Source organism: Protopterus annectens, chromosome 7.part0 (assembly GCF_019279795.1).
Source record: "Protopterus annectens isolate FY-2018-M chromosome 7.part0, PAN1.0, whole genome shotgun sequence".
NCBI classification, from domain to species: Eukaryota; Metazoa; Chordata; order Ceratodontiformes; family Protopteridae; genus Protopterus; species Protopterus annectens.
Genome location: NC_056739.1, coordinates 1,659,391,014 through 1,659,411,921, shown reverse-complemented (window position 1 = coordinate 1,659,411,921; position 20,908 = coordinate 1,659,391,014).

Sequence of the window (20,908 nt, the reverse complement as noted above, 5' to 3'; positions counted from 1 at the left end):
ATCTCGCGGGTCTTTGGATTATTGCGCAGGCATTTGGATGTACATTATGGAGAATGGACAGCCAGGACAGGTAAGTGTGCTAATTATTTTATTACTGTGCTTTGTAGTGTGTGTGTGTTAATTATTACTATTTGAAGTTATGCTGGACTGTGGTTAAGGAAGTGTGTGTGATTATGCTGACTGGTTAGGGAAGTGTGTGTGTGTGATTATGCTGACTGGTTAGGGAAGTGTTATGCTGGACTGGTTAGGTGTGTGTGTGTGTGAAAATGCCCTAGGTGCTCATGGTGGTGTGGTAGGGAATACCTCAGGCTTGAACCCTGTACCCTGTATGCAGGTGTTATTCCCTACCCACCACCATTTGTAAACAATTTGCAGATTTTTGCCTCATATTTGATCTGATCTGTTCCTCATAATATCTGTGGTTTGTAAATATTACAATGCTTGATATTTGATAGGGCAGTAGTAGCATTGTTGCCTCACAGCTGCTGGTTTTCAGGTTTGATTCTTGGCTGGGGTTCCTTCTTTGTGGGGTCTGTTATCTTCTCCCTGTGTTTGTGTGGGCTTGCTTTTATTTGATGGTGCACTGGTAGCATTGTTGCCTCACAGCTGCAGGTTCTCAGGTTTGATTCTTGGCTGGGGTTCCTTCTTTGTGGCGTCTGTATCTTCTCCCTGTGTTTGTGTGGGTTTGCTTTTGTGTCCTCCCATGTTACTAAGACATGTCTGCATTATTTCTTCCTCGGCCTCTGCTGAAAATTGTTTTTTTGTTCCAAGTCAGACTGTCCTGATAAACAAATGTTAAATAAAATTGACAGGCATTTGAATTTCAGACTTCAGGTTTCTGAATGTTTAATCTCTTACATATTTGATGGTGCAGTGGCAGTAGTGTTGCCTCATAGCTACAGGGTTTGTGGTTTGATTCTTGGCTGTGGTGCCTTCTTTGTGGAGTTTCCATCTTATCTCTGTGTTTGTGTGGATTTGCTCTGGTATCCTGCCATTTTACAAAGACGTGTCTACAGTATTTCTCCCTGGGCCTCTGCTGAAAATTGTTTTTGTTCCATCAGAAGTAAAATTGACAGGCATTTTGAATTTCATACTTCATAGTCTTCAGAAAATACATAGTAAAACAACTTTTTATTCTAGCAATAAATATATAGTAACACGACCTTTTATTATAGCATTTTTTAAAGTTTATAAGATGACTATTTGAAAATGTTCCTTATTTTTGGATTGTAATACCCTGTTAGTGGCTTTGTCCAGGTTTTTTGTGCTAAGGTTGACAGCTATGGCAAGAACTGAATTCACTGAATATGTTTGAGGGCTGTATTCCCTCATTACTGGGTTTGTCCAGGTGTTTTGTGCTAAGAGGTTGACAGCTATGGTGAGAACTGAATTCATTAAATGATAGCCATTTAAGTTTCAGTCTTCCTCTCGTTCACAAAACAGCTGATTTGGTGTAGTGGTATGTTGCTCTTGACTGTTTTGCACAGGGACCTTGTCTGTAAAATGTACAGTGGTAACACAGCATTTTTCTTTCACAAAGCAGGTGATTTGGCATAGTGGTATGTTGTTCTGACTCTTTTTTGCACAGGGACTTTGGCAGTAAAATGTATGGAGGTACTGTGGTAACACAGCATTTTATTCTAGCAGCTTTCCTAGATTATACAAGCAATGTTTAATGTGTCCCTGGTTTTTACCCTTTTGACCCACCCCAATAAATTTGGCTTTTTCCAGACTTCTTGTGCTGCGAAGTTGAGATGCAGTTGAGTATTGAGTAGATTTTACAAGGAGCTGCAGGAGAAGAGAAGTTTAGTGCTAAAGTAGTAGCATAACAGGCTGCGTGCTTGCTATTGATGCAGAAGGTTGTTGGTTCAACTCCCATAAGGGGTGAATGCTGCCGTACTGAAAGTTAAGATACTAATTATGAGCCTGTTGTCAGTTTGCCATCCATTTCCTATTGCAATATTACTAGCTTATTTTTAATGTAATTTAGGCAATTTATTCCACAGGGGCATCAGACACTTTATTGTTCGATGAAACCATGAAATATAAAGGTGATTGTTAGCACCAACCTCTTCATTACAGATTTATTTAATGTGGAATTATTTAGATGACTTTTTTACTACTTCAGTGATTGTGCATATTTACTGATAATGGTGGACTGTAGAATTGTGCATATTTACTGATAATAGTGGACTGTAGAAGTTTGAGTAGACTTTTATGATGGAAATGTTCTGAATTGGACAGTTTTGTTTCATTGTTTACTGGAAAAATGTTCAAAGCAATAGGAAGGTGTATGATTTGAAAACAGCCCAGAATTAATTTTTATCTGCCACGAGTAAAATGTATTTTCTTTGAATGTGAATTTTAGTGTTGTTTCAGTGAATGTGAGTTTCAAGGGCAGAGAAGGTTTAATGCCAAGTTTGTTTAGCAGATGTCTTAGTGTTTGTGCTGTAAAATGCAAAAATAAAACTTTCAAATGAAGTTCAAATCATCATAGAAGTAAATCAGTATGCACATTAGTGTTTATGGTAAATGGAGTGAAATAGCAAAGTAATGGATCATTGGAATGGCTGCAGGAGGCTCCATTCGACCAGGGTTTTGTGAGGGGAAGGGCGGCAAACTTAGACAGCCCCAGCTGAACCATACCTCCCAACTGTCCAGATTTTCAAAGAATGAATAGATTTTTGCTTCTTATTTTGATTTGTTCCTCATAAAAATTTGTGGTTTTCTGGCAAATCATTTAGGAATTAAGTCACTAAATAATGACACACCTAGTTTCAGACTTCATAACCTTCAGAAAAATGCATGCTAAAGTAAGACCTGTTCTATCAACTGTCCCAGTTTATAGAAGAGCATTTTTTAGTACTGTTTATATGTTCCCCCCAATATATTTGGCCTTGTCCAGATTTATGTCCCAGTTTATACAAGAGCAATTTTTAGTACTGTTTGTTCCCCCAATATATCTGGCCTTGTCCAGATTTATTGCATTAACAGGTTGAGAGGTACATGCAAATAAATTGTTTTATAGAATTAGGCATAGCCAAACCTCTGAACTGTCCCTGATTTTGACTCAAAATGTTGATCTTCCCCTAATGATCCCTCCGCAAAATAGCAATTTTGGAAGAAAACATGGAGGGTTTATAATTAGAAATAACTGTAATAATCAGATTACTTTTATTTCAGAAATGCATGTAGATTATTTTATTTTGTCAGCTGCTCAAGTTAGCAGTACTAATATTAAAGTTTCCCTTCTTTGACAGGTTCCCAGCTGTATTGTGTTGCTATTTTATATTTTACATCACATTTTTGGTCCATTTTCATAAAATTGTGTTTTTGGCAAATTAGGGACAAATAATTAAAGACTGAAGTTAGAAAATAATGACAGACATTTGAGTTTCAGATTTCATACCATTCAGAAAATTCATACTAATGCAAGACCTCTATTAGCTTTCTAAGGTTATAAGAGCGATATTTTAAAAATTGTCCTTATTTTTGGGCCTTTGTCCCATTTCTTTGTATGGCTTTGTCCAGATTTCTTGCTCTGAGGTTGAGAGGTATGACAAATGTGTCAGGGCCATCACAAGTCAGCCAGAGACATTTCAAACTGTGACATACTTGTTACACCCCACTCCCCCATGTAGTGACTCTGGATGTGTCGAAGCAAGGCAAGGAGTAGTTATGCAGTGTAAATGTGCAGAGAATCCCACCCATCCAAGGTAGACACAAGTACTAGAGTGGCTTTTCATCTGTCCTTGATTTTTGCAGAATGGTCTGGTTTCTGTCATATTTTTTGTACTGTTGATTTTTGCTTATTACTCAAAGTGCATGTTGCTCTCTGTTTAAGTAGCAATACTTTAATGACCATCAGGTAAGCTTGGCTGAGATTGCAAGATGCAAGTAAGCTTTAATAAGCATACTGTTAAAGAATTGCCAACACTGAAAGCCTTTCTGTTGCCATGCAGAGAATACTTAACTAGATAATGTATAAGCCTTGGGTATTGAAATGCATTTGTCAGTATTTGTAATAAAGGACAGAATTACATTATTTTAAGAGTCTCATTACACTTGGAGACTTACAGTCATCTCTGCAGGCTTTAACCATAAACCGAATGCCAATCGTGTGGTCTATAACCTGTACAGTAATCCTTTTAAGCAATGTATCTTGAGCTTATTTCTTGTTTGCTTTTCATTTTTTACTTTGATCATGTTTTCCCCATGAAACAAGTAGTTGTCAGGCAGCAGGTCTTTTTTTGGATAAGGAACATTTTTACAAGTGGGGGCATCAGAGATTTCTACTTTCAGCATGTTACTTGTTACTTTAATAAAGCTGAATATAAATTATAATTAGAACTGCAGTGCAAGAAGTGGTTTGAGTTGAGTGCTGCTTGTTTTTCTTATACTTGATTTTGACTGGCATTCCATTAATGTATTTTAAAAAAAGTAATTTATTTCTTCATGCCTCACAACCTTTTTTGTTTCCATCTAGATATTAAGCTGTCATGCAGCCAATGCATTGAAATATTTTTATTCTTCTACACTTCATTTTGTCTTGATTGGGCTCTCATGACAACTGTTTGGCACCCAATGCAGTATATTTAGTTTTTGTGGTTTGCTACTACAGGTGTTTGTGTGTGTGGTAGGGAATACCTCAGGCTTGAATCCTGTACCTTGTATGCAGGTTTTAAAGACCTTAATTCCCTACCCACCACCATTTGTGAAAAAAAAACCTTCAGATTTTTGCCTTATGTTTGATCTGATCTGTTCCTCATAATATCTGTGGTTTGTAAATGTTGTAGTGCTTGATATTTGATGGTGTAGTAGTATCATTGTTGCCTCACAGCTGCAGGTTCTCAAGTTTGCTTCTTGGCTGGGGTGCCTTCTTTGTGGTGTCTTTATCTTCTCCCTGTGTTTGTGTGGGTTTGCTTTTGTGTCCTCCCATGTTACAAAGACATGTCTGCATTATTTCTTCCTGGGCCTCTGCTGAATTTTTTTTTGTTCCAAGTCAGACTGTCCTGATTAACAAATGTTAAATAAAATTGACAGGCATTTGAATTTCAGACTTCAGGTTTCTGAATGTTTAAGTCTTTGCATATTTGATGGTGCAGTGGTAGTATTGTTGCCTCACAGCTATAGGTTTTCTGGTTTGATTCTTGGCTGGGGTGCCTTCTGTGTGGAGTCTGCATCTCCTCCCTGTGTTTGTGTGGATTTGCTCTGGTGCCCTGTCATTTTACAAAGACGTGTCTGCAGTATTTCTCCCTGGGTCTCTGCTGAAAATTGTTTTATTCTGTCAGCAGTAAAATTGACAGGCATTTGAATTTCAGACTTCATGTTCTTCAGAAAATACATAGTAACACAACCGTAACACAACCTTTTATTCTAGCAATGTTCTAAGTTTATAAGATGAATATTTGAAATTTGTCCCTATTTTTGGGACTGCATTCCCTCATTATTGGCTTCGTCCAGGTCTTTTATGCTAAGGTTGACAGCTATGGCAAGAATTGAATTCACTGAATGTTTGAGGGCTGTATTCCCTCATTACTGGGTTTGTCCAGGTGTTTTGTACTAAGAGGTTGACAGCTATGGTGAGAACTGAATTCACTAAATGATAGCCATTTAAGTTTCAGTCTTCCTCTTTTACAAAGCAGCTGATTTGGCATAGTGGTATGTTGCTCTGTTTTGCACAGGTAGCTTGGCAGTAAAATGTATGGTTCTAGCAACTTTCCAAGATTATACAAGCAATGTTTGTGTCCCTGTTTTTGGGCTTTTGACCCACCCCCAATACATTTTGGCTTTTTCCAGTTTTCTTGTGCTGCAAAGTTGAGTATTGAGTAGATTTTACAAGGAGCTGAGAGCTGCAGGGGAACAGAAGTTTAGTGCTGCTTAAGGGAAGTTGGTTTGCGTTGTTAATAGCACAACAAGTTGTTGATGCAGAAGGCTGTGGGTTCTACTCCCACAAAGGGTGGATGCTGCTGAACTGAGAATGTTCTCCTTGGTGAAGATACTAACTATGAGTTTGTTATCAGTTTGCCATCCATTTCCTCTTGCAATATTACTAGCTTATCATTTTTTTAATGTAATATAGGCAATGTATTTCTGATGGGCAACAGGCACTTTATTTTTCGATGAAACCATGAAATATAAAGGTGTTTGCTAGCAGCAACCTCTTCATTAGTTACAGATTTCTTTAATGTGGAATTATTTAGATGACTTTTACTTCTTCAGAGATAGTGCATATTTACTGATAATGGACTGTAGAATTGTGCATATTTACTGATAATGGACTGTAGAATTGTGCATATTTACTGATAATGGTGGACTGTAGAATTGTGCATATTTACTGGTAATGGTGGACTGCGGAAGTCTGAGTAGACTTTTATGATAAATGTTCTGAACTGGGCAGTTTTGTCATTATGGGTGCATGCATTTTGTTTCATTGTTTACTGGAAAATGTTCAAAACAAATTTAAAACGCCCTCTAACAACTGTAATATATTGTACAAGGAATATAATTTAGTACAATGAGGAAGGTGTATCAAAAAGCACATGTATGTTTCATATGCAAGGGGCCTATGATTTGAAAACAGCCCAAAATTAATCTTTATCTGCCACTGGCAAAATGTATTTTCTTTGAATGTGGGTTTCAATGCTGTTTCAATGAATGTGAGTTTCAAGAGCAGAGAAGTTTTAATGCTAAGTTTTCATTGTGAGACTGCATTGCTTTGTTTAGTAGATGACTTAGTGTTTGTGCTGTAAAATACAAAATAAAACTTTCAAATGAAGTCCAACTTATCATACAAGTAAAGCAGTATGCACATTAGTGTTTATGGTAAATGGAGTGAAATAGCCAAGTAATGGTTCATAGGAATGGCTGCAGAGGCTCCATTCAACCGTGATTTTGTCAGGGGGGAAGGGCAGCAAACTCAGACAGGCCCAGCTGAACTATACCTCCCAACTGTCCAGATTTTCAAAGAATGAATAGATTTTTGCTTCTTATTTTTGGTTTATTCTTCATAAAATGTGTAGTTTTCTGGCAAATCATTTAGAAATTAAGTCACTAAATAATGATACACTGAGTTTCAGACTTCATAACCTTCAGAAAAATGCATGCTAAAGTAAGAACTGTTACTCTATCAACTGTCTCAATTTATACAAGTAATTTTTAGTACTTTTTATATGTTCCCCCAGTATATTTGGCCTTGTTCAGATTTACTGCAATAACAGGTTGAGAGGTACATGCAAATAAATTGCTTTATAGAATTAGGCATAGCCAACCTCTCAACTGTCTCCGATTTTGGCTTAAAATGTTGCTCTTCCCCCTAATAATCCCTCTGCAAAATAGCAGTTTTGGAAGAAAACATGGAGGGTTTACAATTAAGAAATAACTGTAATAATCAAAGTTATAGATTACTTGAAATGCATGTAGATTCTTTTATTTTGTCAGCTGCTCAAGTTAGCAGTACTAATATTAAAGTGTCCCTTCTTTGACAGGTTCCCAGCTGTATTGTGTGGCTATTTTATATTTTTACATCACATTTTTTGGTCCATTTTTCATAAAATTGTGTTTTTTTGGCAAATTAGGGACAAATAATTAAAGACTGAAGTTAGAAAATAATGACAGACATTTGAGTTTCAGATTTCATACCATTCAGAAAATTCATACTAATGCAAGACCTCTATTAGCTTTCTAAGGTTATAAGAGCGATATTTTAAAAATTGTCCTTATTTTTGGGCCTTTGTCCCATTTCTTTGTATGGCTTTGTCCAGATTTCTTGAAGTTGGCTTTGGAGAATTATTTTACCATGGATTCCTTAATGGGGGTGGGGCAGGATGTGGATATCTAGAGTAATTAGCTTATGGTTGGATCGGACCAATGAGGTGCTGACTTCAGGTGTGGAACACCGGTCACTCATGTTGGTAATTACTAGATCTAGGATATTGTTGCCCCTGGTGGAGGTGTGGATACGTTGACCCAGGGCATTGGAGTTTATGAATTCCAGAAAGCGTTGAGCAAAGGAGTTGGTACATGAGTAGTTTTCCCAGTGAATTGTGAGGTAGTTGAAATCGCCCATTATTAGGGTGTTTGGTTGAACCCTAATATTTTCCAGTACATCAAGAAAAGAGGAGTGAGAGTCCTAGGGCATGGTGGGTGAACTGTAGCAAGCTACAATTTGGATTGCAGTTTTGCCCAGAGTTAGTTGCACTTGGATAACCTCGGCTGCATTATGCTGAGCAACTAGCCTGGAGGTGTGGATATCCTTAATGAATATGGACACACCTCCACCTTTGGTGTTCCGGTCCAGGTTACATGGCCGAAAAGTGTGGTATGAGTTATAGCCTGGTAGTGCAGGGTTGCTCTCTAGAGCCTTGAACCAGGTCTCAGTCACTGCACATATATCGATGTTCTCCATTTTAAGGAGTGCCTAGAGTGAGTGCATTTTGAGATTTAGACTTCTAGTATTGAATAGCATCACTCTCAGTTTTTGCTTGTCTATTCCTGTTATGGTGGTGAATTTGTCATTTGAACCTTGCCTAAAAAAGGCACTATAGGGGCGGCAGGAACCTTAACCAGTATCTGGAATCCCAGGAGTGACAGGTGCAGGCCATCTCTGGCAAAGCATCATGGTCTGTCGACCATGTCATCCCAGGCAGACAGATACTGGATCCCGTTAGAATGGCACCAGAAGCTTAGCCAATTGTTGAAGTCAGTCATTTTGTCCTTGTACTGCGGCATCATTCTGGATAATGGCAGAATGCTACTCAGGGCTAAGGTCAGACCTGCCTGGGCTACAAGATCAGAGAGCTCTTCCATGTCTCTTTTTCATGTAGTCCAGTGAGGTACATCTCAGGTCGTTCACACCAACATGTACAATGACAGAGTCATATTTGTACTTGTTGTGGAATGACCTAAGTACATGGGTTATGTGGCGGATCCTGGCACCTGACAGGCAGCTGACAGTAATCGTCTCCTTGTTTAGCCTGGTGAGTGGGACATCAGTGTGCCTGACTATAGAGTCACCTATGACTAGAGTGTTGGGTACATTGTTTTGCCTTATTGGCTGTGGTTGAGTGGTACACTGAGTCTGCGGGCTATGTGTCATTTGGGTTGTGTTGGGGGGTGGAGGTTGCTTGCATTTCTGCTTTGGAGGTCTCTGTTGCTGGAGCAGATTATTATTGAGAGTATCCTTGACTGTTTTTGTGTTTCTATGTGTGGATTTTGGTGGTGTAGATTTAGTGAGACTATGTGATGAGTGTGGAGTGGTGCAAGTGTTTACCTTCTCCTCTTGACTGTCAAGTTCAGTCTAGGTTGGAGAGAGCTTTACCTCCAGTTTAGCTAGATAAGTGCATCTCTCACAGGTTGTAGCATTGGGTGGTAGGAGGAGAGAGTTGTCTGTGTACATGAGGCAATTTCTACATTGACACAAGATGCCCAGATTCATCAGATAGACAGGAGAGTACACTGGGAGCTGACCCGTGGACATGCCTGAATAAAAAACTATTTTCCTCTAGATAAGTGAGGAAAGTGAGTACAAGAGCTGTTTTTCTCTAAGCAAGTGAGGAAAGTAAGTATCAAAACTGTTTTCCTCTGGCAACTGTGAAAATGCGTGTGTCTGTGTGTGAGAGTGTGTGTGTCTTTGTTGACACCTGATTTTGTGGTCATTCCCACTTTCTACACTTCCTTTACCCCTCCTTTAGCTCTGTAGCACATGCCACTCACCTTCAAAGATACATTTGGACAGTTTTCCAATATATAAGTGCCATGGCGCTTGTGGTAACTGCATAATACCATAGTGTAACAAACTAGTTAGGTAGGAGTTCTAATCCTAGTCCTAGCAACTGTGTAAATGTGCGTGTTTGTGTGTGAGTCTTTGTTGACACCTGAGCTTGTGGTCATTCACACTTACCGCACCTCCCTTACCCCTCCTTTAGCACTGCAGCTGATGTCACTCACCTTCAAAGATACCATTGGACAGCTCTTCAACATATAAGCTCTGTGGTGCTTGTGATAACTGTGTAATACTATAGTACCAATGCATAGCTAGGTAGAGGTTTGAATATCAGTACTGGCAAGTGCATGTGTATGTGTGTGTGTGTGTGTGTGTGTGTGTGTGTGTGTGTGTGTGTGTGTGTGTGTGTGTGTGTGTGTGTGTGTGTGTGTGTGTCATCAGTATCCTGTGTTGATGTGATTGTATAAATAACAAGATCCATTGCAGGGTGGGTTTTGCTACATTTTCATATTGAGGACCCATATGTCCCAATGTCACATTACAAGGGCAAAAGTTGACAAACACTGTAGAGGTTGTTGCAGACAATCCACAGCCATACATTTATATATAGGCAACCATTATAATATCCAGAGACCTCTCTTCACCCATGGATCATACACAAACACACTTGTCTCTTTCTCTCTTCCTTTCTTTGTTTTCCTCTGTCTCTCTCTCTCTCTCTCCCTCTCCCCCCCCCCCCCACACACTCTGGTAAATGTGAAAAAATGCATCTGTTTTGCATAGGCAGCAGCTTGACTTTGGTGATAGGTAATGCTCATGATCAGTTGATAGCCTGTACACGAATTGAGTCCTCCACTTGCTAATTGCATGTGGAACACCTGTGGTATCATTCCTATAGCCAATTGCATGGAAACATACTGCAAGTGGGTGTTGGCCCTTCTCCTTCACTGTGTGCAGGACTTCATGTGGGTGTGTGATAAACAGCATCACAGAGGGTAGTTGGAAATACCTCTTGTAACAATCACTATGGAGACAGGCCAACAAACTGGAGGGAGATGTTCCAGTCATGGGGACAGAATGTAAGTACTGCTGTTCTACATTTGAAGTAATGTTGGTTTAACAGGGTTTGTGTGTATATGGCTGTTATGCATGATTTAAAGTCTGGCATGACAGTGTTATGTGGTTGAAAAAACTCTCACTTGTAGGGCTATCTGCAGACTGGTCAGAGTTTGGAGTCTTAGATTTGGTGTGTTACTCAAACATTTTCTGTCTTTATAAATGCAGTAGCATACTCTGACAATTGTTGTCAGTAAATGGTAACATCTGTGTGTGTTACTGACTTCATATCCCTCAGAAGAGATATGACACACCAAACCCTGTTACATCAGCAATGTTCTCAGTTTATAACTGCAATATGTCAATATTGGCCCTGTGTTTGTGCCTCTGTCCCCCAAGTCTGTCACCCTTTGTTCATATGTCATGCAGTAAGAGGTGGCTATGTACGGTATATCATTATTTACTGACATAATTCCTGATATCAAGCCAGTGTTATATCAGACTGACAGACATGTAATGTATAGGAGCCCTAATAGTTGAGGACAAAACCTGGACATTCTCTTGCAGTCTGTACAGTAGTGAGGTTGGTGTATTTATGATTGTTGACAGAGTGTCTGTATTATGTAGCAGTGTACTGGGATCATGTTATTTGGCCTGTGTACAGACTGGGGTAGATGCCAATGTTTTTGGTCTTGTTCTATCTGACGTTGCATGCTGCTCCAGTTTCTGATGCCCTATTAGCCTATATGTAGGCCAGACTGAGATATGTCCCATACCACAGTCAGGCATCAGACAACACTGTGAATTGGGCCAGTATATGTACTGTTAGTGTGTAAATGGCAAACATAATGATGATGTTTGTTCACACAGGCCATAGACTGTACTATTACTTAGGCTTACCATTATGTAACTGTGACTGTGTTGAGATTGGTTGTGGGTATGCACTTTCACACTGGTTTCTGTTACTCCATGCTGTTACATGCTTGTAGTGCCTGCTATATTTGCAATTGCATGTGTATTCCCCCATAGGTAAATTGGGTTAGTGTTGTGGCAGTCTGCTTGTAGTGTAGACAGTGCTTGGTGACATGCCTAGCAGCTCAGTGTATTTACCCTAGTGTGATGTTATGTTCAGATATTTGTCAGATGTACTGTTGCCTGGCCACCATACATGTTATGTATTTCTGACAAAGCAGTGGGCTGGGGAGAATGTGTATGTCACTAACTAGTGTGAAGTGTGTGGCTTGGGACCTCTTCTCCTCCAGTTAATATGTGTTAGGAAGAGACAGGAGGGTGTGAATGCATCAACTGTGTGAGCATATCCAGTATTTGTCATATATCCCTATTTACATGGCTTTAAACATCCCCTTTGTCAGATTTGTTGCACATTTCTTGCACTAAGGCATTCTGTGTATACCTCCTGACTGACCAGATTGTTTCAGACTGTCCATATTTATTGCTCATATTTCTTCTGTATTCCACAGGATCATTACTGTGACTTGCGTGGTTCATAGGTTCATAGGTAGGTACTAGGCTATCTGCCTGAGGGCATTTTTAAGCCTAGCCAGAGTTTGTCGGCTTTCGCCATTCCATTGATTAATTAACTGAGCCTCTGTCAAGCAGAGCCATTGAAGTGATCCCAGGGGTGTATTTTATTTTATCCATCCACTTGTCAAGGCTTCTCTTGAAGAGTGTTAGTGAGGTGCTCTGCCTAATGTAGTTAGGAATTTTGTTCCAAAGCATGGGGAGTCTCTGTGACAGGAATCTATCCCTCCAGCATGTTCTATTTATTGTTGTGGTGAGGTTTAGCTCACTAGAGCGCGTGGCTTGCAGTGACTTGGATTTCTTTAGTTGGAGCACGTCCATCAGTTCTGAGTTGGACATGGCTTTGTAAGTCAGGCAGAGATCACCTCTGAGTAAGTGATATGTCACTGAGTACAGCTGGAGTTTTTTCAGTCGGGCTGCATAGGACCTATGTTTGAGGCCGGTAATTATCTTGGTGAGGTGCTTTTGTGGTCTTTCCAGCTGTTGGAAGTGTCTTGTGAGGTACATCTCAAATGGGCCATTGTACTCTATGATGGTTCTAATGAGTGACAAGTAGAGAGGCACTATAACCTCTTTATTTCTAGATGCAATCCCCTTAGTAATTAGATGGGCCACATGGAAGGATTTCTTAACTACTTTGGCAATATGATTGTCAAAGGAGAGATTACTATCTACCTGGGCCCCCAGATCTCTTATTACCTCTTCTGTATTAAGGGGGCTGCCACCTATGTGGTAATCCGTGGGTGTTTTGTTTTTCCCAAATGGGAGGACTATGCATTTTTTGGCATTTAGCTTGAGGCCATGACTTTGACACCAGGTGCCTGTCTCAGTAAGGCCTTTTTGAAGGATGTCCATGTCAGCCAGAGAGTCAATTATGGCTCCCAGTTTGCAGTCATCAGTGAACTTGGTTAGCCATAGTCCTCCTGTGTTTGTCTGTACTTCTGAGAAATATATGCCAAACAGTAGGGGTCCCAGAACCGAGCCCTGTGGGACACCACTTGTGACTGGTTTAGAGTCAGACCTGGAGCCCGCTATTCTTACTGTGTGAGCTCTGTCTGTATGCCAGTTGGCAACCAATCTTGTGACGTAGGGGTTTATGTTCAGGTTAGTGAATTTTTCTATAATACCTGAGTGAGAAATGGTGTCGAACACCTTGGCGAGATCAAGGTAGGCTGTGTGAACCACCTTTCCCTCATCTATGGCCTTGGTGACTGTCTTGAAGAAGTCAACCAGGTTTAGTAGGCATGATCTGCCCTTAACAAAGCCTAACTGGGTCGGGTCAAGTGTTTGGAGGTTCCCAATGTCTTTCTTAATGAGTTCCATGATGATGTCCTCCATAGCCTTGCTGACCAAGCTAGTCAGGCTTATGGGATGATAGTTACCAGGGACAGTTGTGGCGCCTCCTTTGTGGAGTGGAATAACTGTTGCTGTGCTCCATTCTATGGGCACATAGCCTGTGGAGAGGCTGAGGTTGAACAGCGCGTTTAGGTGGGGGGTTAGTTCCTTCTATAATTCGTGTAAGACGCAGCCTGGGACACCATCTGGTCCCATCGATGCTGTGTTTTTGGCTTTTGAAAGGGCTGCTTTCACCTGTGCTTCTGTGATTTCTGGGACACTACACTTTTCTGGTATTGTTGTGGGCCCTTTTGAAGGTGAGAGGGAGGTGAAGTTTGCACTGAATTTGTCTGCCAGGATGTTGGCAATATCAGTAGGCTCAGTGTATTTTGTGCTATTTTGCACTAACTCAGAGCATATCTGTGAGTTGCCCCTTAGATTCTTGACATAGCTGAAGAAGGCTTTGTGGTTATCTTTCGAATCCTTGGCTATTTTTCTTTCAAAGTTAGCCTTGGATGATTTTAAGAGGGACCTTAGTTTCTTACTGATACTGATCAGGGATGTCTTTCCTTCTTGGGATTTGATTTTTTCTGAACTAGTTTCCTCCTTCTGTTGTATAACCTGTTATGGCAGGGGTCCACCAGACTGGTTTCCTTCTCTTAGGGGATTGAGTCTTGGTCTTGCTAGGGATGGCATGATCCATGCATCCTTATAGGTGCTCATAGAGTGCAATTGTAAAGGATTCTGCATCTTGCGCAGTGTTATCCTTTTGCGTGGGGGGCTGTGAAACTTACCACCTCTGCCTTAAGTAAGGTGAAGTTTGCTTTAGAAAAGTTTTTCACTGTGGTTTCCTTGGTTGGGGGTGGTGGTGGGGTGTGGACATCCTGGGTGATTAGTTTATGGTCTGATCTAACCAGTGATGGGTTGACCTCCGGTACGGAACACCTGTCGCCTATGTTAGTGATGACCAGGTCCAATTGTTGTGGCCTCTGGTAGGGGAGTTTACCAGCTGATCCAGGGCATTTGTGTCCAGGAAGCGCTGAGCCTGGGAGTTTGTACTCAAGTAGTTCTCCCAGTTAATGGTAGGGTAATTGAAATTGCCCAATATCAGGGTGTCCGGTAGGACCTTCATATTTTCCAGTGTCTCCAGAAAGGTGGAGTGGTGGTCTTGGGTCATGGAGGGTGATCTGTAGCAGGCTACAATTTGCACTGCAGATTTGCCCGATGTTAGTTGCACATGGATGATCTCAGAGGTATCATGCTGCGCCACTAACCTGGAGGTGTCAGTATCCTTGATGAATATGGATACACCCCCTCCTTTTGTGTTTCAGTCCGTGTTCTGTGGCCAAAATGTGTGGTATGAGTTGTAGCCCAAGAGTGCTGGAGTGCTCTCTGGAGCCTTGAACCAGGTTTCAGTTGCTGCACAGATGTCAACATTCTCCATACTTAGGAGTGCTTCGAGCGCATGCATTTTGAGATTTAAACTCCTGGCGTTGAGTAGCATAACCCTCATTTTTTTACTTGTGCTGTTTACGGTAGTGGATTTGAATTTTGAGCCTTGCCTAAAAAAGGCATTATGGGGGCAGCAAGAGCCTTGGCCAGTATTCGAAAGCCAAGGGGGGACAGGTGCAAGCCGTCTCTTGAGAAGCAACATGGCTTGTAGAGCATGTCATCCCAGGCTGACAGACACTGGATCCCCTTCGAATGACACCAGAATCTTAGCCAATTGTTGAAATTGATCATTGTTTTCATTATACTGAGGTATCATTCTTGGTGACGGCAGGATGCTACTCAGGGTCAGGGTCATTCCTGGCTGGGCTACATGATCAGATAGCTCTTCCATGTCCCTTTTCATATAGTCCAGGGAGGTACATTTCAAGTCATTCACACCAAGATGAACAATGACAGAGTCATATTTGTACTTGTTCTGGAGTGACCTGAGTGCTTGTGTTATGTGGCGGATTCTGGCTCCCTATAGGCAGCTTATAGTAACCTTCTCCTTGTCCAGCCTAGTGAGTGGGGTGTCAGTGTGCCTGACTATTGTGTCACCTATTACTAGTGTGTTAGGTATGTTATTTCACCTTAAGGGCTGTGATTGTGCGGCACATTGATTTTGTGTTTTATGTGTTGTCTGGTTTGTGACTGGAGGTGCAGGTTTTTGGGTGTCTGCTTTGGAACTCTCTGATGCTTTTGCAGGTTTTTATTTAGAGCCTCCGAGTATGATTTTGTGTATTTATGTGTATTTTTTGCCAGTGCTGGTTTAGTAGGTCTATGTGATGCTGGAGGTGTGGTGCAAGTGTTAACCTTCTCCTCATGACTGTCTGTTCCAGTCTTGGGTGGAGAGACCTTAGCCTCCAGTTTGGCTGTATAATTGCATCTCTCGCATATGTTAGTGTTTTGTGGTAGGAGGAGAGGGCTGTCTGTGTACATGAGGAAGTTGTAACATTGCCTCAGGATACCCAGATTCACAAGCTGGACTGGAGAGTACACCTGAAGTTGCCCTTTGGTCATGCCTGCATAGTAGGGTGAGCTGCTTAGTCACTTGGTTGGTGAGGGATGGATAAAGAGCCTTGCCCTGCTGGGCAGTCAAGTGTTGGGGTATATTAGTTTTTGCAATTAGGTCTGAGCAAGTGGGAGTGGTAAGCATTAGGTAGCCTATCTACCACAAGAGGAGTAGTTCCTGGCACAGAAATTGTAGCTACTGGCCGTTTGGGCAGTTTTTCCCCATAGGTTCATAGGTTCATAGGTTTATACTAGGCTATCTGCCCTAAGGCATTTATAAGCCTAGCCCAAAGTTTTGTGGCTTACGCCACCCCTTATATGAAAAAATACTGTGCCCATTAGTTTGTTGTGCCTCTGTCCAGCAGTGACACAGAGATGTTTCCCGGGGTAAACCTACAATCTCCCATCCACAGGTCAAGATTTCTCTTGAACAGAGCCAATGAGGTGCTCTGCCTCACATGGACCGGGACTCTATTCCACAGCATAGGGAGTCTCTGAGTGATAAATCTATCCCTCCAGCATGTCCTATTTATATCTGTGCTAAGGTTTAAGTCGCTTGCTCTAGTGGTTTTGGTGGATTTGGATTTTTTGAGGTGGAGCATGTCCATTAATTCCGGGTTGGACATGGCCTTGTATGTCAGGCACATGTCACCTCTGAGCAGTGACTGAATAGAGCTGGAGTTTCTTCAATCTGGCAGCATATGACAGATTTTGGAGTCCCTTTATCCTTTTGGTGAGGAACTTTTGGGGTCTCTCCAATTGCTGCAGATGTCGGGTGAGATACATCCCGAATGGGGCATCATTGGTCTGATAAGTGAAGGGAACAATGACCTCACTAGATCTGGATGTGAATCCCTTCATGATCAGGTGGGCAATGTAGAAGGTCTTTCTAACCACTTTAAGGCCACTGTCAACCTGGGTCCCCAGGTCTCTGATAATCTCTTCTGTGCTTAGTGGATAGCCACCTATATGGTAGCTTGAGGTTACCTTTTTTTTCCCGAAGGGTATGACTATACATTTTTTGGCGTTTAACTTCAGGCCATGGCTCTGGCACCAGCTATCTGTTTCCGTGAGTCCCTTCTGAAGGATATCCGTGTCCGATGCACTTTCCACTATGGCGCCAGTTTGCAGTCGTCTGCAAACTTTGTCAGCCAAAGTCCTCCCATGTTGGCCTGTACTTCTGAGAAGTAGATGCCGAACAATACCTGTGGGACACCACTTGTGACCGGCTTGGTGTCTGACATAGCGCCAGCAACTCTAACCCTGTGGGTTCTGTCCTTAAGCCAGTTTGCATCCCATCTTGTGACATATGGGTTTACATTTAAGCTGGTAAGTTTTCTACAATACCTGAGTGGGGTATTGTGTCGAAAGCCTTTGCAAGGTCAAGGTAGGCTGTGTGGACTGCCTTTCCCTCATCAATGGCCTTGGTGACTGTTTCGAAGAAGTCCACCAGGTTCAAAAGGCATGATCTGCCCTTGACAAAGCCAAACTGGGTCAGGTCCAATGTCTGCAAGTCCCCTATATCTTTGTTTATGAGCTCCATTATGATCCTCTCCATAGCTTTGCAGACTAGACTTGTTAAGCTTATGGGGCGGTAATTACCAGGGTCCATAGAGGCACCGCCTTTGTGGAGTGGGACCACAGCCTTGGGCATGTATCCTGTGGTAAGGCTGAGATTAAACAGCTGCCTTATGTGCGAGTTTAATTCCTCATTTAGCTCATGTAGCACAGCGGGACACCATCCGGTCCCATTGATGCTGTGTTTTTAGCTTTAGAGAGAGCAGCTTTCACCTATTTGAGATGTCTGGGAGGCTACACACCACTGGGATAGTTATCTCTCCTTTAGGGGAGGGGTGAAGTTTGCACTGAACCTGGCAATGTCTGTGGGTTCAGTGATTTTTGTATCATTTTGGACTAATTCTGAGCATATCTGGGAGTTTCCACCCAGGGTACTAACATATCTGAAAAAGGCCTTATGATTGTCCTTTGAATCCATGGCAATTTTTCTCTCAAATTTGGCCTTAGTTGATTTTATGAGTGCTCGCATTTTTTTACTAATAATGATCATGGGTGACTTCCCTTTTATGGATTTTGTTCTATCATGTAATAGCTTTCTCCTCTTATTGTAAAGTTTGTTAATGGCAGGGGTCCACCAGACTGGACGTTTGCCCTTTGTGGAAAGAGTCTTGGTTTTATTTGGGATTGCCTGATCCATGCAGTCCTGGAGGTGTTCATAGAAGGCATTTGTAAGGGCTTCCACAGCTTGGGTTGTGGTTTACACTGGCTCAGGGGCCTTGAAGGATACCACACCAGTCTTGAGTAGTGTGAAGTTTGCTTTAGAGAAGTTCTTCACTGTGGTCTTTTTTGTTTGGGGTGGGGGCGGGATGTGGATTTCCAGTGAGATTAGTTTATGATCAGATCTCACCAATGAGGATATACCCGGGGATATGGAGCATTTTGTCCCCATGTTTGTGATAATGAGATCTAGTATATTTTCTCCTCTCTTTCTTTCTTTCTCCATCTCTTTCAACTTTCTGGTACTTCACTATGATGATTTTATGTCTGTCAGTAACTGATGGCAAACATGTCATTTTCAGAAGAGGCCTCCTTCACAACATATATGTTGACACATCCCCTGTAACTGTAGCAATATTCTACATTTATAACTGCAACAAAAATGTCACAGGATATGTTCTCCTTGAAAATAACCAGACACCAGGCATGGTAAGATTATAAGCACTTTTGTTCCCTTTACTCACACTCAGTACAAATGGAACTTCATCAGATACAAAGCCTTACACACATCCCCCTTTTTATATACAATTTAATGAATTAATCACAATTAATTAACTTAAATGAATGAATTAGTTAAGTGTGCTCTCAAGTTAAAAACACATTAATATGTTTTTTCTTTAAAAATATATAGCTATGTATAATACATGGAATAGTTATCCTATAAAAACACATATATAATAAACATTTAATCTATTAAGAAAATATATTTATAAATAACAATACATATATTTCATACTAACTTAATTGCTTCCATATTCAACCACTTATACCATTTTTATCTAATCTCATCTGCCTTCAAATGAAGCAAGCTCCTTAGAGAAATCCTATCATTGATACCAGGAAAAACTGTGGTATTCAACAAAACCTGCCAGTGTGTTTCCCTATATTCTAAAAAACAGGGTCAATTACCCCCTCCTCTCCTGTCTACTTACCTTTTCCAATATACAGAAGAAGATTTTTTTAAATCCTTACAGTTTATGCTGTGTCTAAATAAGTCATTTGTTTTGTCTTGTCTCTTAATTGCATAAATGTGTTGGTAAATTTGTTTTTTTAACTTGTTTTTCATTTTCTCCTATATAATATGCACAGGATGACTGGCACAAGGCCATGTAAACAATTTCTTTTGCATTACAGTTATAATTCCCTGTCACTGGACTTATTCTATTGTGACCCTCTATCACTATATTCCTGCATTCATAGATGTACCTACATTCCCTGCAGTCATTGCATTTCCTCATATTACCTAATGGAATCATATCTTTGTCTTTCTTCCTTTCAAATAAGTTCTTAATGTTGGGTCCTCTTCTGAAAACTATTTTTGGTTTATTACCCAGTTTTTCAGTTAATCCATATGACCCAAAAACAGAATTCCAGTTCTTTTCCACCATTTTACGGACCTCCACACTATCTTTATTATATGTTAGCACACAACATGTAGTTACCTCTTCTGTCTTCTTAACATTCAACAAACTCTCAGGTTTTTTCAATAATGGGGGATAAAAATCTTCTCTCTTGCTTGTTACATAATTCTCCTGTCCCTCTAGGACACTAGTTGGGTAACCCCTTATTCCCAGCATACTCTTTAACTCTACCATTTGTTCTTTAAACCTATTGTCATCTGTTGTTAATCTTGATATTCTAATAATTTGGCCCTTTACCAAATTTCTTTTTTGCCAAAAGGGTTTGTCACTCTCAAAGTGCAGATAACTATTCGAGTGGGTGGACTTCCTATATATACATGATTCATAACATCCATCCCTTCTATTTTTGTATAGGTGGATGTCCAGATAATTAATTGCTTTTTTTTCAATTTTACTGGTAAAGCTCAAAAAATCAGTAGTGGCATTGATATAGTTCAAAAAATCATCTGTCTCATCAAGCCCCTCTTCCCATAATATTAGAATATCTTCCAAAAATCTATAATATCTAAAGATATTTTTTTCCTGAACATTTAATTTTACACAAGTTTGGTTTCCCAGTACCAAAAAACACTATTAGTAAATATTGGGGCTACTGCTGCACCCATTGCTACCCCTCGGGTTTGCTTGAAGTGTTCCCCTTGAAACCATGCAAAATTATTTTTCAGAACTAATTCCATGAGGGTAGCTAAGACATACACAGTATCCCTTGAAAATCTAGTTCCTTCCCTTAATGCTTCCTGGAAATATTCCATTCCTTCTTCATGTGGGATACAAAGAAAAAGGTCCTTAATATCAATAATCAAGAAAATAACTTCTAACTTGAACTCAATCTTTGCCATATACTGTAATAAATGACAAGAGTCCTTCAATACATGTTTTTTTATCCTCATTCATTTTAAATGGAAATCTAACATTTTTGCTAAAGGTTCTGGTTTACTCCCACCTCCTGCCACTATGGGTCTCATTGGTGGATCCCCTAATGATTTTTGAATTTTGGGGATCCCAAAGAGGGCTGGGGTTACAGTATTAGTCA